At 44.1% G+C, this 25,997-nt stretch overlaps 1 long non-coding RNA gene across 1 annotated transcript; it reads right to left on the bottom strand.

Moving 5' to 3' along the window:
* Positions 1-7,059: 7,059 nt before the first annotated feature.
* Positions 7,060-11,681, bottom strand: LOC310672148. Its single transcript, XR_014508436.1, has 3 exons — positions 11,212-11,681; positions 8,077-8,185; positions 7,060-7,313 (listed from the first exon to the last, which is right to left on the bottom strand). It is a non-coding gene; the product is annotated as an uncharacterized lncRNA (long non-coding RNA).
* Positions 11,682-25,997: the final 14,316 nt, after the last annotated feature.

The raw sequence follows: 25,997 nt of genomic DNA, 5'->3' as shown, positions 1-25,997 counted from the left end.
ATAGCCCCCTCTCAGCCTCATTGATGTGGCCCAAAGGAAAGGAAAGGAAAGGAAAGGAAAGGAAAGGAAAGGAAAGGAAAGGAAAGCAACACGTTTGGCACCAGCTTGGCTGCACGAAGGAAGCTTACAAGGCACCATCCAACCTTCTAAAAGGCTCTGGATTCCCACTCTGGATTTAGCCTTTTATTCTCCTAAAGATATCCCACAGAGCAGTGGGAGTTTTCCTTCTCCTAAATGGGTTACCTTCCCAGGTTCACAAACTCCACCTGCCCCTCACTTTCCCCTACAGTACGTGCAAAAACCAGCTTCTTGACTGTTGGACCCACTATTGGTCTCATCCACTCAACTGCTGGAGCCTGTCTTCGCATGCAGGGGAAGTCCCTAACTCACTGAGGGTTTGAGTCCTGTTGGCTATCCTCACCTGGTTTAGCAGGCCAGTTGAAGCCATTCCCAGACACTGGCCACTGTTGCATGCTGACAGCTTCTAGGAGCCACAAGAACAGGCACGTATTCAGGGGCTGATGATCAGAAACTCAGAACAGAGAGGAAGAAACTGTTTTTGAAGGCACGCACAAACATGGGTAAGTCCTGATGTAGAAGGATAAAAAGTTAAAAAGTGTTGATGAAGACATCACATAAGAATGAGGTGGTTCTAGAAGGCTGCTTTCCAGACACACAAAGAAAAGACCAGCTCTGTATTTAGGACAGTGTGGGAGGTTCCCCCACTCAGGGTGCCAAAATACAGGGGTGCAAAACTGAGAAGATCCATTTTGGGGGGGACCCAATTTTGGCCTCACATAGGGCACCATATAACAAAGATTACCAAAATCCACCCCAGGAAAGAAATTATCTTGGGCTTGTCTAACAAAAAAAGTGGTTCCTGTTTCATTGACTTTCAAAGGAGGGCTTATGGTACTTCTAATATAGCATTCGTCAGGTTTTGAAAAGATTGAAACCATAGGGAATAAAGAGGACTTTCTGGTTACCTGAAGATGTCAGTTACTGGGGCCATTCTATTGTCTATGTCAGGAAGTGAGGTTTTGGTGGGAAAACTTACCGGTACACTTAATTTCGATTTTGGACTGTGCAGCCAAGTCTCTGCTTTTCAGGCCCTACAAAACGGAAATGGCTAGGGAAAAGGTGCTAGGAAACAGTCATCAAACATAGTCATCTCCTGGGCTTAGGAAGAAGTGTGTTTGAATCAGAGGGCAACATTTCTAAAGAGACAAGCTCCAGCAACTCTTTTCTAGAAATAAAGCAGTGGTCCCTGTATGATGCTATTAGGAATAGCTCAGAAAAGAAAGATAAACCCTGTCAGAGTCACATGCAATAGAGAGCGGGGGGCGGGGGGAGTTAACTTATGCCAATTTAATTCCCTTGACCTTTGATGAGTGTTCAGATAATGCCATCACATTTCCACTTTAATAACTGCTGAGAGCAAATGTACACTTTCATTTTTCCTCCTTGGAAGAAGCTGTGTTATTGCAGCCTAAAGACTTCACCAGCAAAATGGACTGCGCTAAAGATCCTTCTAAGAGGTATTCCAGACACCTGTCATTCTTCACTCAGCATGCAAACTCATTTAAGGCCTTTATCGCTAGGCTTTCAATATCCAACCTTTACTTCCTGTTGTTTTTTTGCAACGTCCTGTGAAACAAAGGCGATTACAGCCCACCTGAATGATATTTAAGCATCCTCTCCTCCTATTTGTGAGAGCCAGAATGGTTTGCACATTAACTGATGCACACCATTAGCTGCTCAGTAGGCAAACAGCAAGAGTATTCCTTACACTCTCTTCCTGGCACCACAGATCTTGTACTGTTGAATCTGCAGTCTCTCACAGCTCTTGCGAGACTGGCTACTTTGATAATGGAAGACCCAAAGAGTAAACTTCAAAAAGGAAAGGATATCTAGGGAAATGTATATTGCACCCGTTAGCAGAGACACATCAATAATGCAACTGCAGTCCAGAGTGAAAATCCTGGTAAAGCTTTACTGGAAAAATCTGAACAAAACAGGAACTGAGAACTAATGGGAAATGAAGTTCTAGATCTAATAGACAAAATAAAGACAGGCAAATCACTGTATCTGGATGGCATCTACCTGAGAGTTGTCAAATAACTCACAAGTGAAATGGCTGATTTTCTAACATAAATATGTAATCGTCAGATCAGCCTCCATACCTGAGGACTGGAAAGTAGCCAATGTAGTACCAATTTTTTTAAAAAGGGATGAAGGGGGGAATCCTGGGAAATACAGGTCAGTTGGCTTAACATCTGTCATGGTGAAGCTGGTGTAGTTAAAAATAAAATAAGCAAGCATATAGAAGAACAAGCCTTGCAGAAGCAGAGCTAGTATGGCTTCTCCGAGGGCAGGTGCTGCCTCATACACTTATTAGAGTAGAAAAATATAGATAGAGGTAATGCAGCTGACACAGTGTACTTTGGCTTTCAAAAGGTTTTCAGCAAGATACTTGAGTAATTGCAGCATCGCCTCTGGTTGAACATATGAATCAAAGTGTTCAGCATTAAATTCTAGGATGTTTGAGGGAAGGCAGCTGGACTGTTGCCTTACTATACCTCAAAGAAGGCTGAACTTCCTTAGCGCTGAGTTTGTCTCTATCTTTTAACCACCTTTTGTAGGCCGGAATTGCCTAGGATAACTACGAAGAAAGAAAACAAATCCTCTCTATGTATGAAGACAAATATGTGAAGACTGAATACAATTAAGCAGTATTATCAGTTTGTCTAAATGCAACATTTAGAACAGAAGAAGAGTCCTGCTGCATCAGACTGAAGGCCTGTGTAGTCATGAGAACAAAAGAGGAACCTGATGGCTCAGGCCAGTGGCCCATCTCCTCCAACATTATGTCCTCACATTGGCCAACCAAATGCTTATAGGAATCCTGGGGGGAATTCATGCAACAAGCAACCTCCCAATCTCCAGCAACTAGTACCCAAAGGCACATCGTCTCTGCAAGTAGAGGTAATACACAGCCATAATGACCAGTAGCCATTGAACATATGTTAACCTGCTTGGAATTTGAGACGCAATACAAAACTTATCCTATCCTACTTCCTTTAGCCCCAGGAGTACAAAGAGGGAGGTTGCTGGAAGTTAAAGCAGCAGTCTTAAGCCTGGCTAGTAATGCAGAGTGTGATTCCTGGCAGGTAACCCCTTTCTACCTGACTATAAGTACAGTTGGCTGTCCAGTTTAATGCTTCAACTGCTTGTTCTGATATTCTACTCGAGGTTCTTGTGTTGTATGGTTCTTGTGTTGCTTATTATCTGGCATTTTGGCAAAACTAAGGGCAGTGCATAAGGAGGTGGATAGCTGAGTTGGTTAGAGCGTGGTCGCAGGTTCGATTCCTGTAAGGGACAGCTGCATATTCCTGCATTTATGATTCTGTGAGGTAAATTTCTGAGCCTGGTCATGGGCTTCTGGCTTATGTACTCCCTCCCCTCCCTCTTTCTCTGCTTCCTTCAGTGTCGTAAAAGGCAACCACTAGATTACCTAGAAAAACCTCAAATTCAAATACATGGTGGGGCCTCCTAGCTCAATATTTACGTTCTACACTTGGTGGGTGGAATAAATTGGACTCACCATAGATATAATCTCAAATGCTGAATAAATCTGAGGAGGTCCCAAAGTAGCGTCACCAAGGATATTGGTGCAGGGAGGGGGGGCTTGCCACCATCCCACACCTATTCTTCCCAGGACGCAGAACACACCAGGCAAGGGACTCTTGTATCAGATCCTAACAGCTATGTAATGGTGTAGCCCTGACTTGTAACTTGCTTGGTTTTGTTAATTTGTGTCCTTGGTAAGGTGGAAGAAAAGGGGGAAGAACACTGAGCATGCCAGAAAATATAAATAAAATACCACTAGATGGTGCTAAAAGTACAGCTATTATTTATATAGTATGTGTTTTGTGGTTTGAAAGACTTGACTATGCAACTGGAGACTATTAAAGAGTTGCGGTGCAGGAGGGTTTTCATCTCATTTTAGGAATGTGGAATAAGCTGCTCAGTAGCATAAACTATCTTATTAAAACACTGCTTCTAAAAAGTGATTATCTAGTCAGAAAACTTCCCAAGCAGGGGTTCACATTCACAAGGGCTGACCCATCTCTGGCCTAACTACCATTAATACTTCAAATCCACATGCAAAGTGTCCTAGGATATGCCTGCATGCATAGCTGTTTCTGAGGCAAAGACTCACTGAAGGCTCCCATATGTTCACGTAAAGCGAGGAACAAAGGTAAAGGTAAAAGGCAGTCGTGGCCGACTCTGGGGTTGCGGCGCTCATCTTGCTTTATTGGCTGAGGGAGTCGGCATGCAGCTTCCAGGTCATGTGGCCAGCATGACGAAGCCACTTCTGGTGAACCAGAGCAGCTCACGCTGTTTACCTTCCCGCCATATTTGTACCTATTGATCTACTTACACTTTGACGTGCTTTCAAACTGCTAGGTTTGCAGGAGCTGGGACCAAGCAACGGGAGCTCACCCCGTTGCGGGGATTCGAACCACCGACCTTCTGATCTGCCAGTCCTAGGCTCTGTGGTTTAGGTTGTGACAAATTCTCTGCTTCAGGTTTGCCAACTCTCTCCCCCACCCAACTGTGCCTGCACGGCCTTAGTGGGGAACATTTTTAAGCCGAAAGGCTACGTGCCCTTCTAAGCAGCCTTGCAAGAGCCACATACCAGTAAGGGGTGGGACCATGGGCAAAAGTCGACAGCGCAACAAACTTGGACTCTACATTTGTACCCATTAACTAGCTTCTACACACACACTGCCCTCTGTTCTCCATCCAGGCAAGAAAGAGGCACTCTCAGAATTCAAGGACACAGTCTAGCCAGGCAAAACGACTCAGCGGGCTTGTCATTACCTCAGCAACACACAGTGAACCTAGCAACTAGCTTATCCTCTCAGTTGCGAACGACTTTAGCTGCAACTGCAAACTCTCTTCATCTCTTAACAGTGTAACATAATATACGCTGTAGCTATGAGAAACACGTAGAGGAATTTCCACATTGTTTTCAGGAACAAAGACAGACCTGGCCCATTCATGCAGTGGGGTGAAGCAGTGGTGGAAAATGAAGAAGTAGTGCCCACCTCACAGCTTCTGCCACCACCAGAGGAGCAACCAAGGTAAGGGAGGTGTTGGCATTGGCAGAGTGACACAGCATTCTGCCACACAGTTTTTGCCATCAGTGGCAAAGCTCTCCAGAACAAAACTCAGTGAAAGGGAAGCATTCCCAAAGTCCTTGCAGAGTTTGCCCTCACACATCCCAGTGAGGCTTTGCAAGAGCTTTTCCATGAGGCAAAGCCCTTGCAAACCTCATGCCCCGTCTCCCAGTGGGAGCAGGATGTTTTGCTTCAGGCTCCAATACTTTATCCTGTCTTTTAACATGTTTAAGATTTACAATATCTCAAAATTGATATTGAATATTACTTTAGTCCGACAAAATCTGACCACTTAAATTTTATCCCAGTGGCATTATTATGGCTCTTTTTTATGCATTTGTCTTTTTGCATGTGTGCTGATATTGTATTTTATCTGATTTTTGGTGTGTGTTTTAATTTTTATTGACTAAATTGGTTTGTGTCACCTAGAGGACTAGGTAAACATGTGACTTATCAATGTAAACAGTAACAAACAATGCACCGGACATGTTAATGGTGACTCCCCAAAGCTTTTGTTTTTATGTCACACCCTTCTTCAAGGCTTGTGACTGACAAAATTTATTGTTGCACGAGCTTCTGTCTGAGGGCAACTAACCCATTACTTCATGTCTGTGAGGAGACATATTACACTAGCTGACAGGAAAAGTCTCCTTAAAATGTTTCCCAAGACATCCTGAGCTCTACATAACCTGTCACCTCCAAAACTGTTATACTTGCTTTTAACCTACAAATATCAAATCCTAACACTCTCCTAGGTGGGGAACGAGACAGCTGAGTTAAGAAATCTTTCATTTTTAAAACAGGGTAGCGATCTCAAGTCTCAATTCTCATGTGCTTGGCAAGGAAAGGGTATTCTCATCCCCTCAAGAGCTCATAAGGTTAGGCTCTGTTTGGATTAAAATGAGCTTGTCCCCATTCCCCAGTTCATGTAAAGGAGGAACAAAAGAAGTGTGTGGGGTTTAGGGGTGTTCAGTGCATAGAAGGACCTTTTCATGGTGCAAGAGCAAGGCTCTGAAAGCAAAATTTCACCATGCCATTCTCACTTTATGCCTGTAGAGGGGAGTAGATAGTTATTTTATGATGCACCCTTTCAGCTAATGAATCCTTGCCTTCCATTGTAAAGCCTGAACTAAGGTCATTTACACAGGTAATGTTCAAATCCATTTTTCCCTACCTCTGAATGTCCACATCTATAATTTGCATATAATTCCTGCTTCCTGTCTCTCTTCAACAGCTCCAAAAGGTGACCCATTTCATATTTGGAGAGCCAGCATGCCAGAGGGAGAAAGTTTTTTCTGTACACCATCTAGGCCAGAGAATTTTCACTCTGTTCCTCCAATAGCTGGTCCTTCCTCCCTTCCTCCCTTTAAAGGGGCTCCTTTTACTGCTGAGGCTTTGTGACTTTCCAAACAAATGCATGAAAAATGAACATCCAAGTTGCACACATTTTAATGCACTTTGCACACATTCTTCCAATAAAATATACTTTGTTTTTGGTGTGTACATTATGGGATCTAAACTGCAGCACAAACTCTGGAGAAGCGTATGATTGAACTGATAGTGTGCTCCAGTCTGCAAGCACATGCAGGGACACTGAATCAGGTTGGCTCACTGTGGATCAAACAAATTTCTCCCCCATCCCTAGCAGAAATAAAACTGCATGATGGGGAAGGAGCCAGCATCCTCCCCACCTGTTAATCTTTTGCTTCGAATTGTCGCATCAGCAGCTACAAATCTGAAATGAAAAAGAATCTCCAAACTATGCAAAACTTAAGAGTTCTTTGGCTTTAAGATGCTAAAGCCAGGATCTCTTACTCGAAAGCAGCCTCACCAGTTTGAGAAGATGTGATTTTTGGCCTATGTAATAGCCTGCATTCCTTTTATTGTTAGCACATGCACACGCGCGCACACACACACCCTGCAACCAAAGTGGTCTCCCCTTGAAATCTCACCATATTCTGCCACCATGAAATATCTTCCTGAATCCTCATATGCAAAAAGTGGTCTTCCAATGACTATGGTGTACCCTCCCACGGCTGCTTTGGAGGCCAGAGGAAAAGACAGGTCCACAATGCCATTTTGAGGCTTCACATCCACCCACTGGCCTCTTCGGTTCTCATTAGGATCCTGGGCACAGTTATAAGACCAAAAAGACTGTGATGTTTGTGTGGTTTGTAACATCACAAAAGCAGTCAAATACAACATTTCCTGTTTGCCCTGAGCGGACACACAGGGGAATGTTGCTCCAGCCAGGAGGACTTCCTGTCACACCTGGTCTGGAGCATCCTCCCCTGTATGTGACCAGGTAGATGAGCTTGACCTTCTGAGACCCAATAAAAGGGCTGGTCACACAGCCCTCTTTCTCTTGATGCTCTTCCTCTTGTACTATCTTGTACTATTTTTGGCCCTTTTCCCTCACTGCCATGAAGGCAGCAAAAATAGGAGGCAATGTCTTCTGTCCCAAACCACATTCACAAGCCAGTTTTGAATGTAAATATTTTACAAACTATGTAGTCCTGCTTTAGGATTCCAGAAATAAATAGAGGGCAATGAGGTGAATATCTATATGTTTATTTTCAAATGCAGGTTTGGGAATAGCTATCCGCGTGCCTTTCCTCCCTCTAAGCCAAACATCCCTCATAATGATGAGAGTGTGTTGAATCTCACTCTTAATGGCATGCACTTCAAATCATTCGACCTGTACAGTATACTTAAATTACCAATTAACCCTCACAAAAAAAGATCAGGTCGTGTCAACTGAAAAGATCAAAGCTGTCTGGGCACTTCCATTACCACCATGAAGCAATCAGGAATAAACCAACTGGCAGTTTGTGACCTCTGCCCCCAAACAAAGGTCCCGTGCTTTGTGATTAATGGTTGTATGGTTCACCTTTTGTTCCCAGACAAGCAGTACTTAACCAGCTTTCATTTCATTCCATTTCTTTTTTGCATTCTGCTGATCAAGAACCTTCAAAAATTTGCCTTCCTGAGAACAGGCGCTAGGAAAGAAAAATAAAATTAAAAAAATTTCAGGAATTGGGGTTTTTTAAAAAAAGGTTCCAGAATTATGGGGGCTCTGGCTCATGATCTTGTCATCAGTTGCATTTCATACAAAGAACCCAGATGAATCAGACTACAGGTCTGTTTAATCCAATAGTCTGTTCCCAACCATGGCCAATCTGCTGCCTATGGACAGTCTTAAAAGCCAGGCATGAGTGCAGAAGCCATCTAGTGATTGTGATTCACAGCACATGATATTCATATAGCCATCATGACTATAGCTGTCAGGAGCCGTCCTACTCTCAAGAAGGGCCCTGGTAGAGACACATTCCTAACTGGCATGTTCTCTTCCTCCTGGTCGATCGTTTGGGAGCTTCAAAAGCTTTCTTCTGCCCGAACATCACAGCGACTGATGCCAAGAAACATCACTTAGGGATCCGCAGAGTCTTTGCAGCTTGCGTAACAGACCTCAGCAACTCAGAATTTGGCTAATCTACTTTATTTACATATAAAACACTCGGAGCATTCTGACTTAGCTCTTTCCTCTTTCTCATCAGACAGCAAAGAGAAAGAACAAAGGACAATAATCCCATTTCACAGAACACAGTAACACAAACATCCTGTCTCTGTCACTTCCCACTCTGTGGAATGAAAACATACACCGTCATGTGATAGACAAAAATCCCATGACTGCAGACACGGGGTATTAATCTTCAACAATAGCCTCCCCCAATTCCCCCTTTAAAGCCATTTAAACTAGCGGCCATCACCAAAATCCATCAGTTATGATCATCATACTTCTTAACAATGATCAAGATGCATGCTTGATGAAATAACATATTGATTCATAAGAAAATGTGTATTAAGAATCTAAAAATGTCTTTAACTGACACAAATATTTATTTAGCATTAAGCAACAGCTATATATAACATCCGGATTAGCTGATGTGAAATTTTTGTGATTTTTTGGAACCTCAACCACCATAGTGATTATGCAGTGCTAAGTCACAATGTCTTGCCTGAGAATGATAGCTGTTAATTGCTTTCATGAATATGGATCTGAAAACTTGCCTACAACAGAAAGGTGCCATGCACTTAAAAATGTAGATTAGCCATGGGAGCAAGGGTAAATAAGTCCCCACTGGCATATTACCCTCTGAAGTATCAAATATGTTGTATTAAGGGCAGCACAATTAATTGGAAGTCAAATATTACTGGGAATTTGACATTTTGATGTGAATATCCGTTGGTACCAGATTCAATATATGGTTATGAGCTCCTCCCTGGCTGATTCCAATTTTGAGCCTATTTGACTCCAAGCCTATTTTTCACTTCTCCTTAGCAGTCAAGGGCTGAGGGGTGTGAAATGGGAGCTTTTTAGCCCCAGGGTAATCTTTACCATTTGAAGCAGGGGGTAAAAACATGCTCCCCTGGGGTTGTTGTTGTTGATGTTGTTTCTGACAAGCAGTTTGAAAATGGGGGCCATGAGGGAGGTGTCCCTGGACCAAAAAAAAAAAGCACACCAAATTTCAGACAAGCATGTCCAGGGACAACTGTGCTTGTTTATTTTACCTTCATTATAGAAAAATGGAAAAGTCACACTTTTCTTGTTCTCCCCTCCCCCTTTCCTGGAAGTGTTCTCTGTGAAGAAAAAGAGAGTGCTTTGGGGGTTCGGTGACACACCTTATTAATGGCGCAAACCAGCTCAGAGACATGAAAGCTTGTTCCAAATCAGCTGATTCACCTCATTCTGGGTATTTACAGAAGATGGAGGGGGGAAAGGAAGCAAGGGAAATATGGGTAACAATTGATTTGAGTACCACAATCGCATCTGTTTCATTTCTTTTTCTTTTTAAAGAAAATATCTGCTGTTGGGAAATTTGAAGTATTTTCTTTTCACTCTAGTTAGCTGTTGCCAGCAACTACTACACATTCACTACACAAACACTGGTTTTGTATTCTGACTGACAACAAAAGACGACAGGAGCAAATCCACCAGTGCTATTTGGACTTGCAAACCATGGATAAGCATAGAGAACATTGTCATTCAACTGACATTTTCTACAGAACCCGGTGAATCGGGTTACTGCAACACATATGCTAAGGCTCATATATTCAGGATTTCAAGGCTATTCTTTGTCTCTTGGTGACGCTTTACACTGTGATTTCCTCAATATACGTTTATCATAGGATTTTGATGAGAAAAGACCTGTCTGTTTTTTACATACACCCACACCCACACACCATGCCAATTTCTTCTTTCTTCCAGCAGCGATGCTCAAGAGCTAAAGCATTGGAATGCCTTTTTTCATCATGAGTAAATGACATGTTACTTACAGATATTTATACTGAAGTCCTGGTGATTTTAAAAATGAAAAGCAGCCAGGGATTCGGAAACACAGGAGTGGGGTGGGGGTGCTTAACTCTTTTCTCATCAGTCATTTTTCTGTTAAAAATCACTCCTCTGGCTGGTCCCCCCGCAATCCAACAAGAGTCAGAGTCCCAGTATATGTTAATAAGTGATTGATTTATATAAGCTCACTACTCTAGGTTCCATTTTTAAAAAATCATGTCTATGAGAACAGTGGCATATATGATGACTTCATCACATATCAGAAAGGTTATGATGACAAACAGAGTTCTCTCTACCATAATAGCCCTCAGAGAGCTACAGTGAGTCAGGCGAGATTATGTGCTCCCAGAAGTATATAAAGGTTCACAGGCGGAATTCAACTAAACAACTGTGTGAGAAGAATGGTGTCCACTTATGCAATGGGACTTTCCCACCCTAGAACAGATTTAGGGCGGAGGAGAGGGGGAGAGCATTCTGATGGAACATTAGCCGTAGTGCTACACTGAAAAGATGACAGGAGCAAATTCACCAGTGCTATTTGGACTGGCAAACCATGGATAAGCATAGAGAACATTGTCATTCAGCTGACATTTTCTACAGACCCCAGCGAATCGGGTTACTGCTAAGTGATGAATGCCACAAACTAGGCTAGACATCATAACAAAGACTTACCCATGTTAATGACCCAAGGGAAATGGTCTTAGCCTGACAGCTGCAAACTGACCATTATGGTATGTTTCCTTCAGAAGAAAAGTGCATAAACTCAGGTGTAGATGTACCTGTCTGTAGCACATATCTATATTGGGTTCAATGGCTTTTGAAGTGTCTGAAGCCTCAGAATAGAGCCTTCCGGTCTATCAGTTTTGTTCTGCAGTCCATCATATTGACCAAATTGTAGCTTCAGAAGCTAGTGATCATGCGTGCTCTATATAGCATGCAGAGAGCTTAGAGGAACTTGGGGGGGGGGGTCCAATTAGAGAGTGCTAATTGCTCTCCTCTTATGCACCTGCACAAAAGTATAAGCATAAGAGCTGTCACAAAAGTTGCTGTAAGAGCAACAAATTGGTTTTTAATGCAGTACTTTCAGAAGATGAATGTAGTCTGGTATTTCCTGGTCCAGCCTCTCATCTCTCCTACCTGGTATGATGCTGTCAACCTTTAGTGCTGATGATGGTGTGAGCGTGTCATAAAGGGGTGTCTGTCGCACACTCCTTTCATATTCAGTATCAAAGACAGTTTGGTCGTGACAAAACAGGTTCCCCATTCTGCCTTGGCAGAGAAAGCAGAGGGAAAGGTGTGTGAAGATAGAATTTGTCATCACAACTACTTAATCTGTATATTTTTCAGAAAGGCAAAATATTTGTTGTGCATAGATTCTCAGCAGGGTTTTTGTTTTTAAGGCAGTTCAGCTTTAGAAGCTTCTTCTTCTTCTACATTTATCTACAGTCATATAAATCTCTCTCTCTCGCTCGCTCTTTCTCTCTCTCTCTCTCACACACACAGCATAGTGTGAAATGCTTTAGGACAGTGGCTTGAATCCTATATCCTATGAACACTTCCCTGGGAACACATTGGGATTTGCTTCTTATATATGTGCATTGTTTCACTGTTATCACAGAATAATAAATTTTATGTGCAACTCCTCTAATTGTCAACTTTGAATTAAATTGTGGGGGCATCACCCTCTTTTGTGACTTCTATAGATAGAACAAATCTATGTTTAATATTCAGGGAGAAGGGCATGATAATACTGCAATCAAGCAGCCAACAAATGAGAAAACTAAACTTTAAACATTTCATAGGTAGGCAAGACAAATTCACTATTTGCCCTATAGCCTTTAAAAGATCTAAATTGTAGAATATGGGAACTCTATATACCGCGATGGGCTAACTCTATATCCCAAGATGCACAGAGTATTACACATGGTTTGATTTGATATTCCAAAATTGCTCCCAGGCCCAGAGCCTGCAATAGCATCATTAACCTTAGCTCCAGAATTAGAGTTTCTACTTCAGTTCTAAAGTTCCATTAGCCCAGAGGCTATTTTCATCTTTCTGCCATGTACCCATGCGATTAGTGCTGAAACGGGGCATGTAAAAGTTGACACAGAGTCTGCATTTATTTCTGCATGCCTTTTTGTTCACTGGAAATCCTCAGCTGACCTGAGAGAAGGTTCATGCAAACAAATGAGAGATGATCACAAAGTAAGGCTCTTCACATACATTAAGAGCACAATCCTACGCATGTTTACCGTATTTTTCGCCCTATAGGATGCACTTTTTCCCCTCCAAAAATGAAGGGGAAATCTGGGTGCGTCCTATGGGGCGAATGCAGGCTTTCGCTGAAGCCTGGAGAGCGAGAGGGGTCGGTGCGCACCGACCACTCTCGCTCTCCAGGCTTCAGGAAGACATCCGCAGCCTAGGCAGCCCTGCGGGAGGTCCCGCAGGGACGTCTAGGCTGCGGATAGCAGCCTGCTTCCCGGAGCGTCGGGCGCCCTGAAAGCAGAGCGCCCGGCGCTTTGGGAACACATCCGCAGCCTAGGCAGCCCTGCGGGAGGTCCCGCAGGGATGTCTAGGCTGCGGATAGCAGTCTCCTTCCCGGAGCGTCGGGCGCCCTGAAAGCAGAGCGCCCGGCGCTTCGGGAACACGTCCGCACCCTAGGCAGCCCCGCGGGAGGTCCCCGCAGGGCTCCCCACGCTGCAGATAGCAGCCTGCTGCCTGGCCCCAGGGGGGCCCTGAAGCAGAGCGCCCCTCGCGCCGGGCAGACACCCGCAGCGTGGGGAGCCCTCCAGGAGTTCCCCGCAGCGCTCCCCATGCTGCGGATAGCAGCCTGCCGCCCGGCGGGTGAGGCGCCCTGAAGCAAAGCGCCCCTCACGCCAGGCATACATCTGCAGCGTCGGGAGCCCTCCAGGAGTTCCCTGCAGCGCTCCCCACGCTGCGGATAGCAGCCTGCTGCCTGGCGCGAGGGGCGCTCTGCTTCAGGGTGCCCCTCACGCCAGGCATACATCCGCAGCATCGGGAGCCCTCCAGGAGTTCCCTGCAGCGTTCCCCACGCTGCAGATAGCAGCCTGCTGCCTGGCGCGAGGGGCGCTCTGCTTCAGGGCGCCCCTCACGCCAGGCATACATCCGCAGCGTGGGGAGCCCTCCAGGAGTTCCCTGCAGCGCTCCCCACGCTGCGGATAGCAGCCTGCTGCCTGGCGCAAGGGGCGCTCTGCTTCAGGGCGCCCCTCACGCCAGGCATACATCCGCAGCGTGGGGAGCCCTCCAGGAGTTCCCTGCAGCGCTCCCCACGCTGCGGATAGCAGCCTGCCGCCCGGCGGGTGGGGCGCCCTGAAGCAGAGCGTCCCTCGCGCCGGGCAGACATTGGCCAGCCCCACAAGCTCGGGGGACAGCAGGGAGGCGCAGCACCGCCACCCCGCTGTTCCTCGACCTGGTTCGGTTTCCCCGACCTGCTTTTGGGGGGGGGGAATAAAGGGGAAAAAAATTTCCTTTATTTCCCCCCCAAAAAACTAGGTGCGTCCTATGGGACGGAGCGTCCTATGGGACGAAAAATACGGTACTTAGGAGGAAGTCCCACTGAGGTCAATGGGATACGTCTAGGTAAGTGCCCTTACCTGGATGAAAGGAGGGTATCTTGATTGGTAAAACAGCCCTTCTACCAACATGCTCACAGGATGATTTGACCACAGTCTCAATCTCTCTCCATGCACAAGCTATTAACTTGTTAAAATCTTCGATTGCTTTGCTTTGTTTTTTACTTCTTTCTGCTTGTTTCATCTTTCTTTGAGATTTGCTATTTGATTTTCCATGCTAGTCTCTTCCTCTAATCCTCCTCCTTTGCCGCTCTGTCTCTATTCTAATATCTCTACATCTATGTTTCATTGCTGGTGAAACATAGCATATTTAGGGGGGGGGAGCACATAATATAATCACACAAAAGTAATATAAGCACACAAAAGGTTTATTGGCAAGCTGAAAGGATGAGACTCGTTCCAGGAAAACATTCCAGGAAATATTACTCTAAAGCCATGTCCCTATCTGTAAATCTCTGTTGTCTTTGGAATGATTAGAGATGTCTAAAGCAGAGCCTGTATTAATTCAATGGCAAGATCAGGTCATCATATTATAGGTACCCCTGCCCGTACGGGCCAGTCTTGACAGACTCTAGGGTTGTGCGCCCATCTCACTCAAGAGGCCGGGGGCCAGCGCTGTCCGAAGACACTTCCGGGTCACGTGGCCAGCGTGACGAAGCTGCTCTGGCGAGCCAGAGCCGCACACGGAAACGCCGTTTACCTTCCCGCTAGTAAGCGGTCCCTATTTATCTACTTGCACCCGAGAGTGCTTTCGAACTGCTAGGTTGACAGGCGCTGGGACCGAACAATGGGAGCGCACCCCGCCGCGGGGATTCGAACCGCCGACCTTTCGATCGGCAAGCCCTAGGCGCTGAGGCTTTAACCCACAGCGCCACCCACGTCCCCATCATATTATAGTTTAGTTTTAATGTCCCCAGTTTCTGAAGATGGCTGTCATGAATGCACATTCACCCTTCCTAGTGCAAATTCAGGCTTTCTTTTTCTGTAGGCTCTTCAGACCCTCATCATTGGAGGAAGAAAAAAGACCAAGTTCCTACTTTTCACTTGATAGTGAAGAAAATTATGTATTTTTAAAAAATAATAATAAAAACACACACATAGAGCAATAACTTTCCATTAATAATTTCACTTTTTGCTTTAAAAAAAACCCACTCCGTTTTAATTCTGAGGACTTCTTTTTTACATTGTGCCATTATTTTGGGTATGATTTGCAGAGTTAACGTTGTCTTGTCTTGTTATTTTGTAGAGACTATCACAAGGAGCTGAAGCTGACTTACTGGCATAACCTCTCTGGCTTCAGTGAATACACACCAGGGATGGATCTACCCCATTGTGTTCCAAAAAGAAATTGTAAGGCAATAATGTATTTTACACACACTCCTCTGAGCCCAATTGCTCTATGTGGAAATATAGAAATAGACTGCAAAAGGAGGATTCGTGTCAATTTAATTATTCCTGGTAACTCACTGAGAGGAAGCACAACATCTGGCTTCTCTATCTACGTTTTCAGAAGATTGATTAGTACCAACGAAAGGCAGGCAGATGTATTAATTAAGAACTATAAATGGAAAGTGCATGTCTTAGACCCAGTTCAACAAGCCAATATGGACATGGTAAGCAACTGAGAGGGACATAGGACAGAACGTGTTTTAGTGCAGTGGGCCATGTTAAGACAGTTAGCATGAGTCACCTCAGATGTAATCTTGTCCGTTTTTCAGCCATAGTTAAGGAGTTAACTAGGCCATAGTTAAGGAATTCCACTTCATAGGCAAATTTCCCCTTGCTGTCAAGCATTGGTATGTGTGCGCATGGAGGGTAACAGGTGATATATTTATTGCCTCAATGGGAAGTTATTCTCTGGTAGTGCATAGATGCCATCAGCTTCAGTGCCCCCTTTGCAATTCTTGATGCAGTTTCTAATGCTGTCTGAAGAGGTTATCTCCACAGCATGAAATCACAGATGGACAGATCAACCATCAGACTGCCAAAATGGTGCACTCCAACTCTTGTTGGCTTCCAACTTCCATCATTATGGTCAGGGATCATGGAAGCTTTAGCCAAACAACATATGGGCACCAGACTGGCTATTCTGACCTAAGATTTCAAAAGGAATGATATTCTTCTTATCATTTTTAAAAACACCCAGTAAGCACAGGGCAAAGAGACCAGATAGCAAGAAAGTGGTTCCATTTGCTCCATGGTGGGCTGATTCTGGGCCAGTTATGTAACATGCAAATGTACAATCTCAAAGGGTCAGTTTATTGTCTTAAAAGTTGCTTGCTGTCATACACCAGTTTGCACCATTGGAAAGCTATAATCATAAATGTGGAATAATGCTTCATGCAGTTTTCAGGAGGCAATTGTTATTTTCCCCCCTCTCAGCTGAGAAATGCCATGACAATAACCCTGTAATGCTTTAGAATAGCAATCTGATAAGCAGATTAGTTTTCAGAAATGTATTCAGGCAGTAGTTAAGTTCTTTTTTATTTATTTCAGCTGTCTCCACTGGAGATTTATTTTTAAATAAATGAACACACATCATGTACTAATAGTTCTGGCTTTGCAGAGTACATCAACCATTATGGGAAGGATCATAAGTAATGCTTTCCCATAAGATCTAAGCGATAGAGTTGGCTGGAGTAATCATCTGTTATTGTAAACATTTCCTCTCCAACATGTGCACGTACCAAATCACAAAGCCTTTAATACAAGAAAGCAATGGAATTAAATATGCTTGCTTAATGCTTCTGGTGCCTTTTATCTTTTGAGATGCGGTGGTAGTTAAAGCCATTCGTGCTAGATTCAAAAAGAATGGAGAGTCAATTACATAAAATTCTATGGTTTGCTACAATCCTTTGCCCAATTACAGATTCTGAAACCCTTTTATTTTATTGGAACTGGAGGCGCATAATTATTTTTTTCAAGTTGCTTTTTGACAAAGGTATTCAAAGATAAGTGCAGGACTAGAAATAAACTGAATGCCAATAAAAATTGAACAGTAAAAAGAAAATATTTATCAGTTGCCAAAAAAAAAGCAGCAAGTGGTCAGTAAAACAGCAGGCAAAAATGAAGAGCTACTAAAGCAGTAGAAACATCAGAGCAATATTCTAGAAGTCTTGGATAAAGTTTTAACCTGGTGACTACGCAGGTGGCGCTGTGGGTTAAACCACAGAGCCTAGGACTTGCCGATCAGAAGGTCAGCGCTTCAAATCCCCATAACGGGGTGAGCTCCTGTTGCTCGGTCCCTGCTCCTGCCAACCTAGCAGTTTGAAAGCATGTCAAAGTGCAAGTAGATAAATAGGAACCGCTCCAGCGGGAAGGTAAACAGCGTTTCCGTGCGCTGCTCTGGTTTGCCAGAAGTGGCTTAGTCATGCTGGCCACATGACTGGAAGCTGTACGCCGGCTCCCTTGGCCAATAAAGTGAGATGAGCACCGCAACCCCAGAGTTGGTCACGACTGGACCTAATGGTCAGGAGTCTCTTTAGCTTTACCTTTACATATAATTAATGAAGAATCTTCCATAGTTCTCTGCCCTTGACCAATGAAGTGCTGGCACATAGCACTGTGTGGTCCATAGGGAGGCAACTTCCATCCTTCACTACTTACTCTCCTGTTCACTATTGCCTTCTAAGCTTTCAGGTCTGAAGCTGAGACAGGCATTCCTTTGGGATCAAAGCACTCCATCTGCTGACTCCTAGCAAAGAAGAATGGAGTTAAGCATCTCCAGCACATTGTACCATTTGAGACTAACAGACCCTCCAAGTATCCCTATTTTCCGGGGACAGTCCTGGATTTACAGAAGCCCTCCTGGTTTCCAATTTGATTCCCCGAATGTCCCACTGTTACTGAGTAAAGGTAAAGGTACCCCTGCCCGTACGGGCCAGTCTTGACAGACTCTAGGGTTGTGCGCCCATCTCACTCAAAGAGGCCGGGGGCCAGCGCTGTCCGAAGACACTTCCGGGTCACGTGGCCAGCGTGACATCGCTGTTCTGGCGAGCCAGAGTCGCACACGGAAACGCTGTTTACCTTCCCGCTAGTAAGCGGTCCCTATTTATCTACTTGCACCCGAGAGTGCTTTCGAACTGCTAGGTTGGCAGGCGCTGGGACCGAACAGCGGGAGTGCACCCCACCGCGGGGATTCAAACCGCCGACCTTTCAATTGGCAAGCCCTAGGCGCTGAGGCTTTAACCCACAGCGCAACCCGCGTTCCTTGTTACTTAGTAGGATACCCCTATTTTCACTGGAGAAATGTTGGAGAGGATTGTCTAAAGATATGTGCAGTTAACATTTGAATATTCCCCCATAACAAAACAAAAACAAAAAACCCACCCCAAGCATTTGACTGAGCATGCTGGTTCTTAAGAACAGCCCCTGACCTCCCTTAAACTGAAAAGCAAGTGGTCATTGTGCTGGGATCAATAGGGTTGTGTATATTATCAGTCAGCCCACCCCTGAAAGTATTCTTCTATTCGAATCCTTCTGTAATTAGCAGCAGTACTCTGAGCTAAAAGGCAGATCGTCCCCTCAATTAAATTTATGAAAATCTAATTCCTTTTGGTATCTATACAGTACCATTTCCCTTTCAGGCAAGGGAAGCCATTTCAGAGGAGGGGACAAAAATGAAATAAGAGCACAACTTGATTATTGCTCAAATGAGCGCAGATATCATTTAATAGTACAGGAAACAAAAACACTGGTCTTCTTGATTGAAGTCCCAGACTTTCAGGTTGAGACAGTGCGTTGTTATCACCAAGCTAAATGGGCTTTTCCCCTTAAGGCCGTTTGGCCCTTGTTGCTGTGCTGCCAAAGTACAGGAGCTCATCTGGTCCAGAATTCATTCCTAGCTAGGCTGGCTATTGCATGACATTGCCCTTTATTTCAAAAGAACTCCAGCATGCAAGTACCAACCTTTGAAATGGAGGCAAACTGGGCAGTATGGCTGTTGGAAAAGGTCTGCAAACACTGTCAGATCTACTCGGCTGCCTCGGGCCACACGGACATGAAGAGAGCTGTTTAGAATTGGAACAACCCGCTGCTGACTAATCCTGCTCCTGCCTCCAATACATTATCTATGCTTTAGGGCAGATATAAACAGTACACTAACAAAGTCCTCTGGTCCCGGTCCCAACCCCATATGTGCTGAGTATCTTTAAAGTTGGTGTAAAGCAGGCATGGGCAAACTCGGCCCTCCAGATGATTTGGACTACAATTCCCATCATCCCTGACCACTGGTCCTGCTAGCTAGGGATCATGGGGGTTGTAGGCCAAAAACATCTGGAGGGCCAAGTTTGCCCATGCCTGGTGCAAAGTTTGTGTGATTACTTCAGATTTAACTAGAGATGGGCAAAACCCAAGTAATTTCACTTCAGAATAGACTGGGACTTTCCAAGCATTTTTGGAGAATTCTAATAAAGTTCAGCTGAAGAAGAAGAAGAAGAAGAAGAAGAAGAAGAAGAAGAAGAAGAAGTAGTGATTTAAAAAAATTGAATAGTGTAATTTGAGAGATTTAGGGCTGTGTGCATGCACACCCACACATATGCACATTGACCCAGGAACACCTGAACCCATCCTGAAACAATTTGTGTCTGTAAAGGGGGGGAACTAATGTTTAATTGGGGTTAATTTGGCCTGCTTTCTTGATGTACAGCATCCGAACACAAAGTCCTTCTCCTCCACTCTTGGGAACCCTTGTGCTGAGTTGGGCAATAGTATCCTCAGTGGCATCCAAACTGACTCAGGTTGGAATCATCCCACCAAACTGGGCAGCGATACCTTCAGAGCCATCCTGATTGGGGCAGTTTCATTCCAAAAAGTGGGGAAACACACCACAGTCACATTTTGGTCTGCCATCTTGTTGCAAAATGGTGCATGGAATCTAAATGTAGATGGCAACTGCCATCTCCCCCTCAGGAACCCTCCTGCCGAATTGGGTGGCAATATCTTCTGTGGCATCAATAGACATTAGTGAAGTAGTAGATCAGAATGGAGCCTTGATTCCAGAGACTATATAACTCCCATGGGGGAAAACAATAAGTAATAACTACCACCATCAACAAGAGAGAGCTATTGTCATGCCTTTGAGTTTCCCAAGGGCATATTACTGACCACTTCTGGTGCTATACAGACCATTCATCTGATCCAGCATATTATAAATAATAGCAGATGGGAAACAATATTGTAGGGCAGGAATGAGGAACCTGTGGCATTCTAGGTGCTGTTGGACTCCAATTCCCATCATTTCTTAAAGTTGGGGGTGCTGGCTAGGACTGATGGAAGTTGGAGTCCAACAACGTTGGGCTATTTGTGGAAGAACCATGGCTCAGTGGTAGAGCCTCTACTTGGTATACAGAAGATCAGTCACCAGCATCTTCACATAGGACTAGGAAACAACCCTGCCCGAGCCCCTAGAATGTCACTGCCAGTCAGCGTGGAGACAATACTAAGCTAAATGAATGAATGGTCTGACTTGGTGAAAGGCAGTTTTATAACATCTCTCCTGTAGATGTTTGCTAGATGCTACAACAAATATGGAGCTACCACCAGAGTCCATGTCTCTTTCTCACTTGTCCTTATTATGATCTAGGTAAGCACTATGCATGATGTGATGTGTCTATATTGTGCATTACCTGTAGGCCACATAGATGGGACAATGTGCAGCTAAATGGTGTCAAGTCATGTTTTCTGTTTTACAAGGATGTGGGGACAAAAAGATCCCATAGTGGCAGCTGAACTGTATGTTCTTTAATGCTCTTGCTTGAACATTAAATACACAAAATTGCTTGCTCACTGCTCATCTTGACAAAGCACCAGTTGTTCTATCATCCATTTTCCCATTTTGGATATGAAGAACTGGGGACTAAAAGCTGGCAGTCTTTGCAATTGGGGGGATTTGAGCTAAGGTTACTGTTCAGCACCCTGCCCACTATGTCACATTAACTCTCATACATAGCATAGCATAGCATAGCATAGGGACTCTGTCTTTTTTATTTATTTTTGTAAAAATCTGGATTGAGCTTTATCAAGCATTTATGGAGGTCGAGTTGACCCTGATCAAATATTAATGAAGATGCAAATATTCAAAATAATAGATTTTGGCTTTAAATGAAAAGCTGTGAAATCAGACCTTATCTAGAATAGTGAAATTTGATTCTGGCATTTGTAAGCACCAACTGTAAGCATCATCAAGGGGGAAAGTACTGTGTTCATTTTCATCAGCAAGATTAAATTGCAGTTGTGGAGCTTTCATAAATGAAGCACAGAGGCATTAGAATGTTGGGCTTAATTACGTCTTCTGAGCACTATCCAAATACTAATATTTACCTTTGAGTCTACAACTAAATTGCATGTTTTCCAAACCCACAGAAGGCACTTTCTGAAGTCAATATGCAGATTGCTTTGGGGGATGCATCTAATAATTATGCCACTGATTGGAAGTTTCTTCAATAATTTACACAGGAAGCAATGCTGGTAAATTACATTTTTAAAAACAGCAAACCTGTTTGTTGACTGGATTAATGATCAGGCTCTGAGAATACTCTCCATTTATTTTCTTCTTTAAAATCTATTTATTTTGAGTAGGAGGTCTTTAACTTATATTATTATAATATTTCCTAGTCCTAATCAGTTGGAAGGAAGTGAGAGCACTCACTGGGTACCTTCACCTTTTTTGATGTTAGACATTGTTTGAAGAAAGTAAGGCATTGGGAGAGGGGGCTAAAAAATAACCTGCACGTAGCTAGCAGCACATAGGCAGTCAGGCGAGCCACGCAGGCTAACAGGTTAGCTATCTATAAATCAGATGGTGCAGGGCCTAGTTCTGAGAAGATCATGCATGGACTGATGGCTGCAGGGCCGTGCAACCTGAGGGTACCTGATGGATCACCTTGCCACTTCCTGAGGGCTTCCAGGTGTCAGATCGAAATGTTTGCTTGGTAATGTATATAATGCTTGCTGTTTAGAATAAAATATTTAATCTTCTCACTCACTTGTGTTTGTATTGCCTCTGAATCTCATTTTAAAAGAACCACCTTGCATTTGGCAAGGCACAGAGTTTTCTCTTATTCCGGATCATCGTTCCAGTCTCAGCGAACATGTCTATTAATTGCAAATCTCACAATTCTGTGGGTAGTAATGGATGTACCTTGCCTCACACATAACAGCGATCAATTGTACTGATTGTTGATCAGGTGAGACAAGTCCTTCTTATTCTGAAATATCTGACACCCTTTAGAAAATATAGGGCTTGAGAACTTTTACAGAGAGTAAAAGTACAATTGCATGGTTTTTTCCATTGAAAAAAATTGCCATTAGTGCTGAAATTGTGACATACTTATTTTACTCCCCCCCCCCCCCCCGCCATGTTCCGTCACCCACTATTTTTAGAATCATGCATCTAGATGTCGGTACCACTGACAGCTTTTTCACCTTTGCTTCTCAGTCTGTTCAGAGGAAAGGCAGACAGAATAAGGCCATGAACTGATGCTATCTTAGGATAAAGTAAGGCTCTGTTAATTCTTTAGCACAATGAATTGCTAATGATAAATCAGGTGGTCTAATCCTTGAACACCAAGCGCTTCCAGCACAAGGAATAAAAGAAGCTGCATGGCTGGGATGTTTCTTACAGCAACATGCTGAATTAGGTCTTTAAAAAAAAAAAGCTGAAAGAATTGTGGTCCTTGTTGTGGGAAGACTTTGAATATGATCCTTTGTGTGTCTGTCTAATTTCTGCTATGAATAGAGTGAGCAGAACTACTGTGTGCTGGGAAGGTTGTAAGGCTAAGATTGATTGGTGTGCATGTATGTGCGTGTAATTTATTATTTAATGAAAAGAAATAGATTAAGTAGCAATTGATCTGTCTCTTACAAAAGGAGAGCATACATTCTAACTGAGTAAGTAATAGATCAATTAGTTAGAAGAAGAATAGTTAATCCACCAAAAAGACGTTTAAAAGTTTGACTGCGTTCTCTTTTCTAAAGTGGGAATTCTCATCAATACAGTATTGTACAAAGCCCTTAATGAAATGAAGAGACAATACAGTAACTGTTTGAAAACCATCGTCTTCTTACAAACCCGTCTTTATCCAACTGAGCATAGTCTACAATGAATAGTAAAAGAAACAACTGGAAACAAGGTTAGGAACTGCAATCCCAGGTTGATATACCCAAAGATGACAATCTGATTTGAAAGTGGGGGAAGGTAGAGACCAGTCAGAAAGCAGGAAGCATTCGTCACTGTTAATCTGGGCCCAGAAAACAGGTATCTTCAACCCACGTAAAGTGCAACAATAGATGTGCAAGAACTTCCCCCAGGTGTGGTCCTTCAAAACCTGCCAAATCTTGGCATATCAATAAATCAAAGGATCTGCCAGCTCCACAGCCAAAAGGAACTGCCAATTCATGCTCTCGTCCCAAAAGATTCCAGCTGCTGCCAGCAGGAAACAATTCTATGTGTTGCTGCAGCTCACAGTTACCTCAGGCTGTCAGTGAAATGGAGTCAAAGGAAAAGTTCCTCAGAGGCCGGATGGAAAGTGATGCAAAGGAGTCAAATGGGCATGCAATTTTGAGTCAGGAAAGTGTGGAAATGTAGGAGGGATGTCACTTAATGAAGTTTGAAATTCATTACACTGCTCCATTACTTCACAGATGCCCTGCAGTTCCTATGTTGTAACGAACCAGCGCTTGTGTCTTTGCACATGGAACTGCTTGATGGAGGGGGAAGCAGACTAGGAGGCAAAGTTTAGTGGGGAAACAGCAAGCAGATAAAATGTACCACCTTCACCCATCATCCCTCTAGCACCTCCCAAGAGTGATTTCAGTTAAACAACAACCAGAAGCTCTATTGCATCTTTGCTATGCTCACTCACATGTAGCATCGCCTTTGCCCCTGACATCCTTTGAAACCAGGGTCACAAGGCTCTGCAAACATAGTTTCACCCCACGATTTCTCCTTATTTATCAGACTCTTCTTCTCTAGGTGAACATGACCCAGCAAGCGTAGGTAATATTTCAAATGGCAATATACGTTTTCAGAGATATAAATAATATTTTTCTGTGAAACCCATCATTCACAACACTGACATGCAACCTGTACAAAAAGAAACAGTATTTAATACTTTGAAACCCAACCAACCCAATGTACAGTTGGTTTAATTTTTTCTTAAGCGAAAGATGGAAATATGCCAGGATTTCAGGCACGAGGCATCTACAGTGGCAGGTCATGTATGATTCATAAAGAGCCCTTCTCTTTAGGGATGCTCTATTTGTGCTGTATCTTCCACATAATTTCAGCCAGAAAAGGGGCCATATGGCCAGCAAGGAGCATTGTCAGCTGGCAATAGGTAGAGCGCTGAAATGTTTAGCAGCTTGGCCAGCCGATCATTATTTAAATTCAACATGTCACCCTGTTGCATTTCATTAGACAATAACAGGATGGAGCTTAACAACATGCAGAAGCTATTCCTGCTGGAAGCTTACAGCTAACACCACAAATATCTCCTCTCACAAAAAAAGAAAAAAATAGTATTTGGACAGTAATCCACAATTTCCTTGGGAAGAAGTTGCATTACATTCACTGGGGTCAAAACCACACCATAAAGTGCTCTTATGCCATGGAAAAAGAATTGTGGGAACTGTAGTTTGTATAGAGCACTGAGAGTTTGTAGGAGAGCCTTGACAAACTACAGATCCCAAGATTGGGGGGGGGGGGCATCTTGACCAGCTGCAGCTAGAAATAGCAGTGGAGGAAGTCCCTTGGGCGCCTGAGGCGGTACTCCCAGGGGCAGGGCAAGCCGCCTATAGGAGCGGGGCGAGGGCAGGGCGAGCACCACGGGGCGAGCACCGCAGGGCCTCCAGCATCTGTCTGCCTCGTCCCACTCAGCCGCCTTACAGCTGGGGGGAGGCAGCGGGCAAACCGTTTGGGCAGCATGGAGCCTGCGTGCGCCCAAGCCACCATGTCTCTTCCAGGACAGATGCGTGGCTCAGGCATGCTGCAGGCCCCGCGGTGAGTGCCGCCCGGCATTTTGTCACCCCCTCAGTGGTGACACCTAGGGCGGCCCACACCCACCGCACCTCCCTTCCTCCACCCCTGCTTGAAATAGGTACTCCAAACCATGAATCAAGGAGTACCTCCAAACTATGTAGTTGATCCTTCAGGGGGACTGAAAGCCCAGCATAGCTCATTCTCCTAATTCCTGACATAGGTACAGTACCTCCAATCCACTGCACCTCCCTCTTTTCACAATTCAGCTTGAGTTTATATATACAGTAGACCCTTCTCCATCCCATTACTGCCTCCATTAGGCATCTGGACATCTTTACCCAACTCTGATGGGAAGGACATATGATACTGAGTCTAGATTCTCACATTTGTAAAAGTGACATGCCATACCATGCAATGCTTTCCTCAATCACCTTTCCATATGGTGCTACCATCATATCATGGGGAAGGGGCATAGCTTAGTGGTATATAGCATCTTCTTTGCATGAAGGTCTCAGGTTCAGTCTTCAGCATCTTGAGGTAGGACTGGGAGAGAACCTGGTCTCAAATCCTGCTGCCAATCTGGGTAGACCATATTCGGCTAGATGAACCAATAGTATAACACAATACAAGGCAACTTCCTGTGTTTTTACCACATTCTGGACCTTGTGGTGCTATAGTGTGACAAGTAAACTAGTTTCCTCACATGTCAATGACTAGCGTAAGCAAATGCTTCAGATTTCCACAGGAAACTCTGGATGTAAGCAGAAACCTACTTGCAAACCAATCTTTGGAAAGTTCTCACAAAATTTAGGCAGGCTCTTAAAACCCGATAAAACGAGCCGGATGAGAGTTGGCCTTATGAGTTGGCGTCTCAGAAGTCTGCCCCA

Source organism: Podarcis tiliguerta, assembly GCF_965153285.1.
Source record: "Podarcis tiliguerta genome assembly, chromosome: 1".
NCBI lineage: Eukaryota > Metazoa > Chordata > Lepidosauria > Squamata > Lacertidae > Podarcis > Podarcis tiliguerta.
This window is presented reverse-complemented; position numbering and strand designations above follow the sequence as displayed.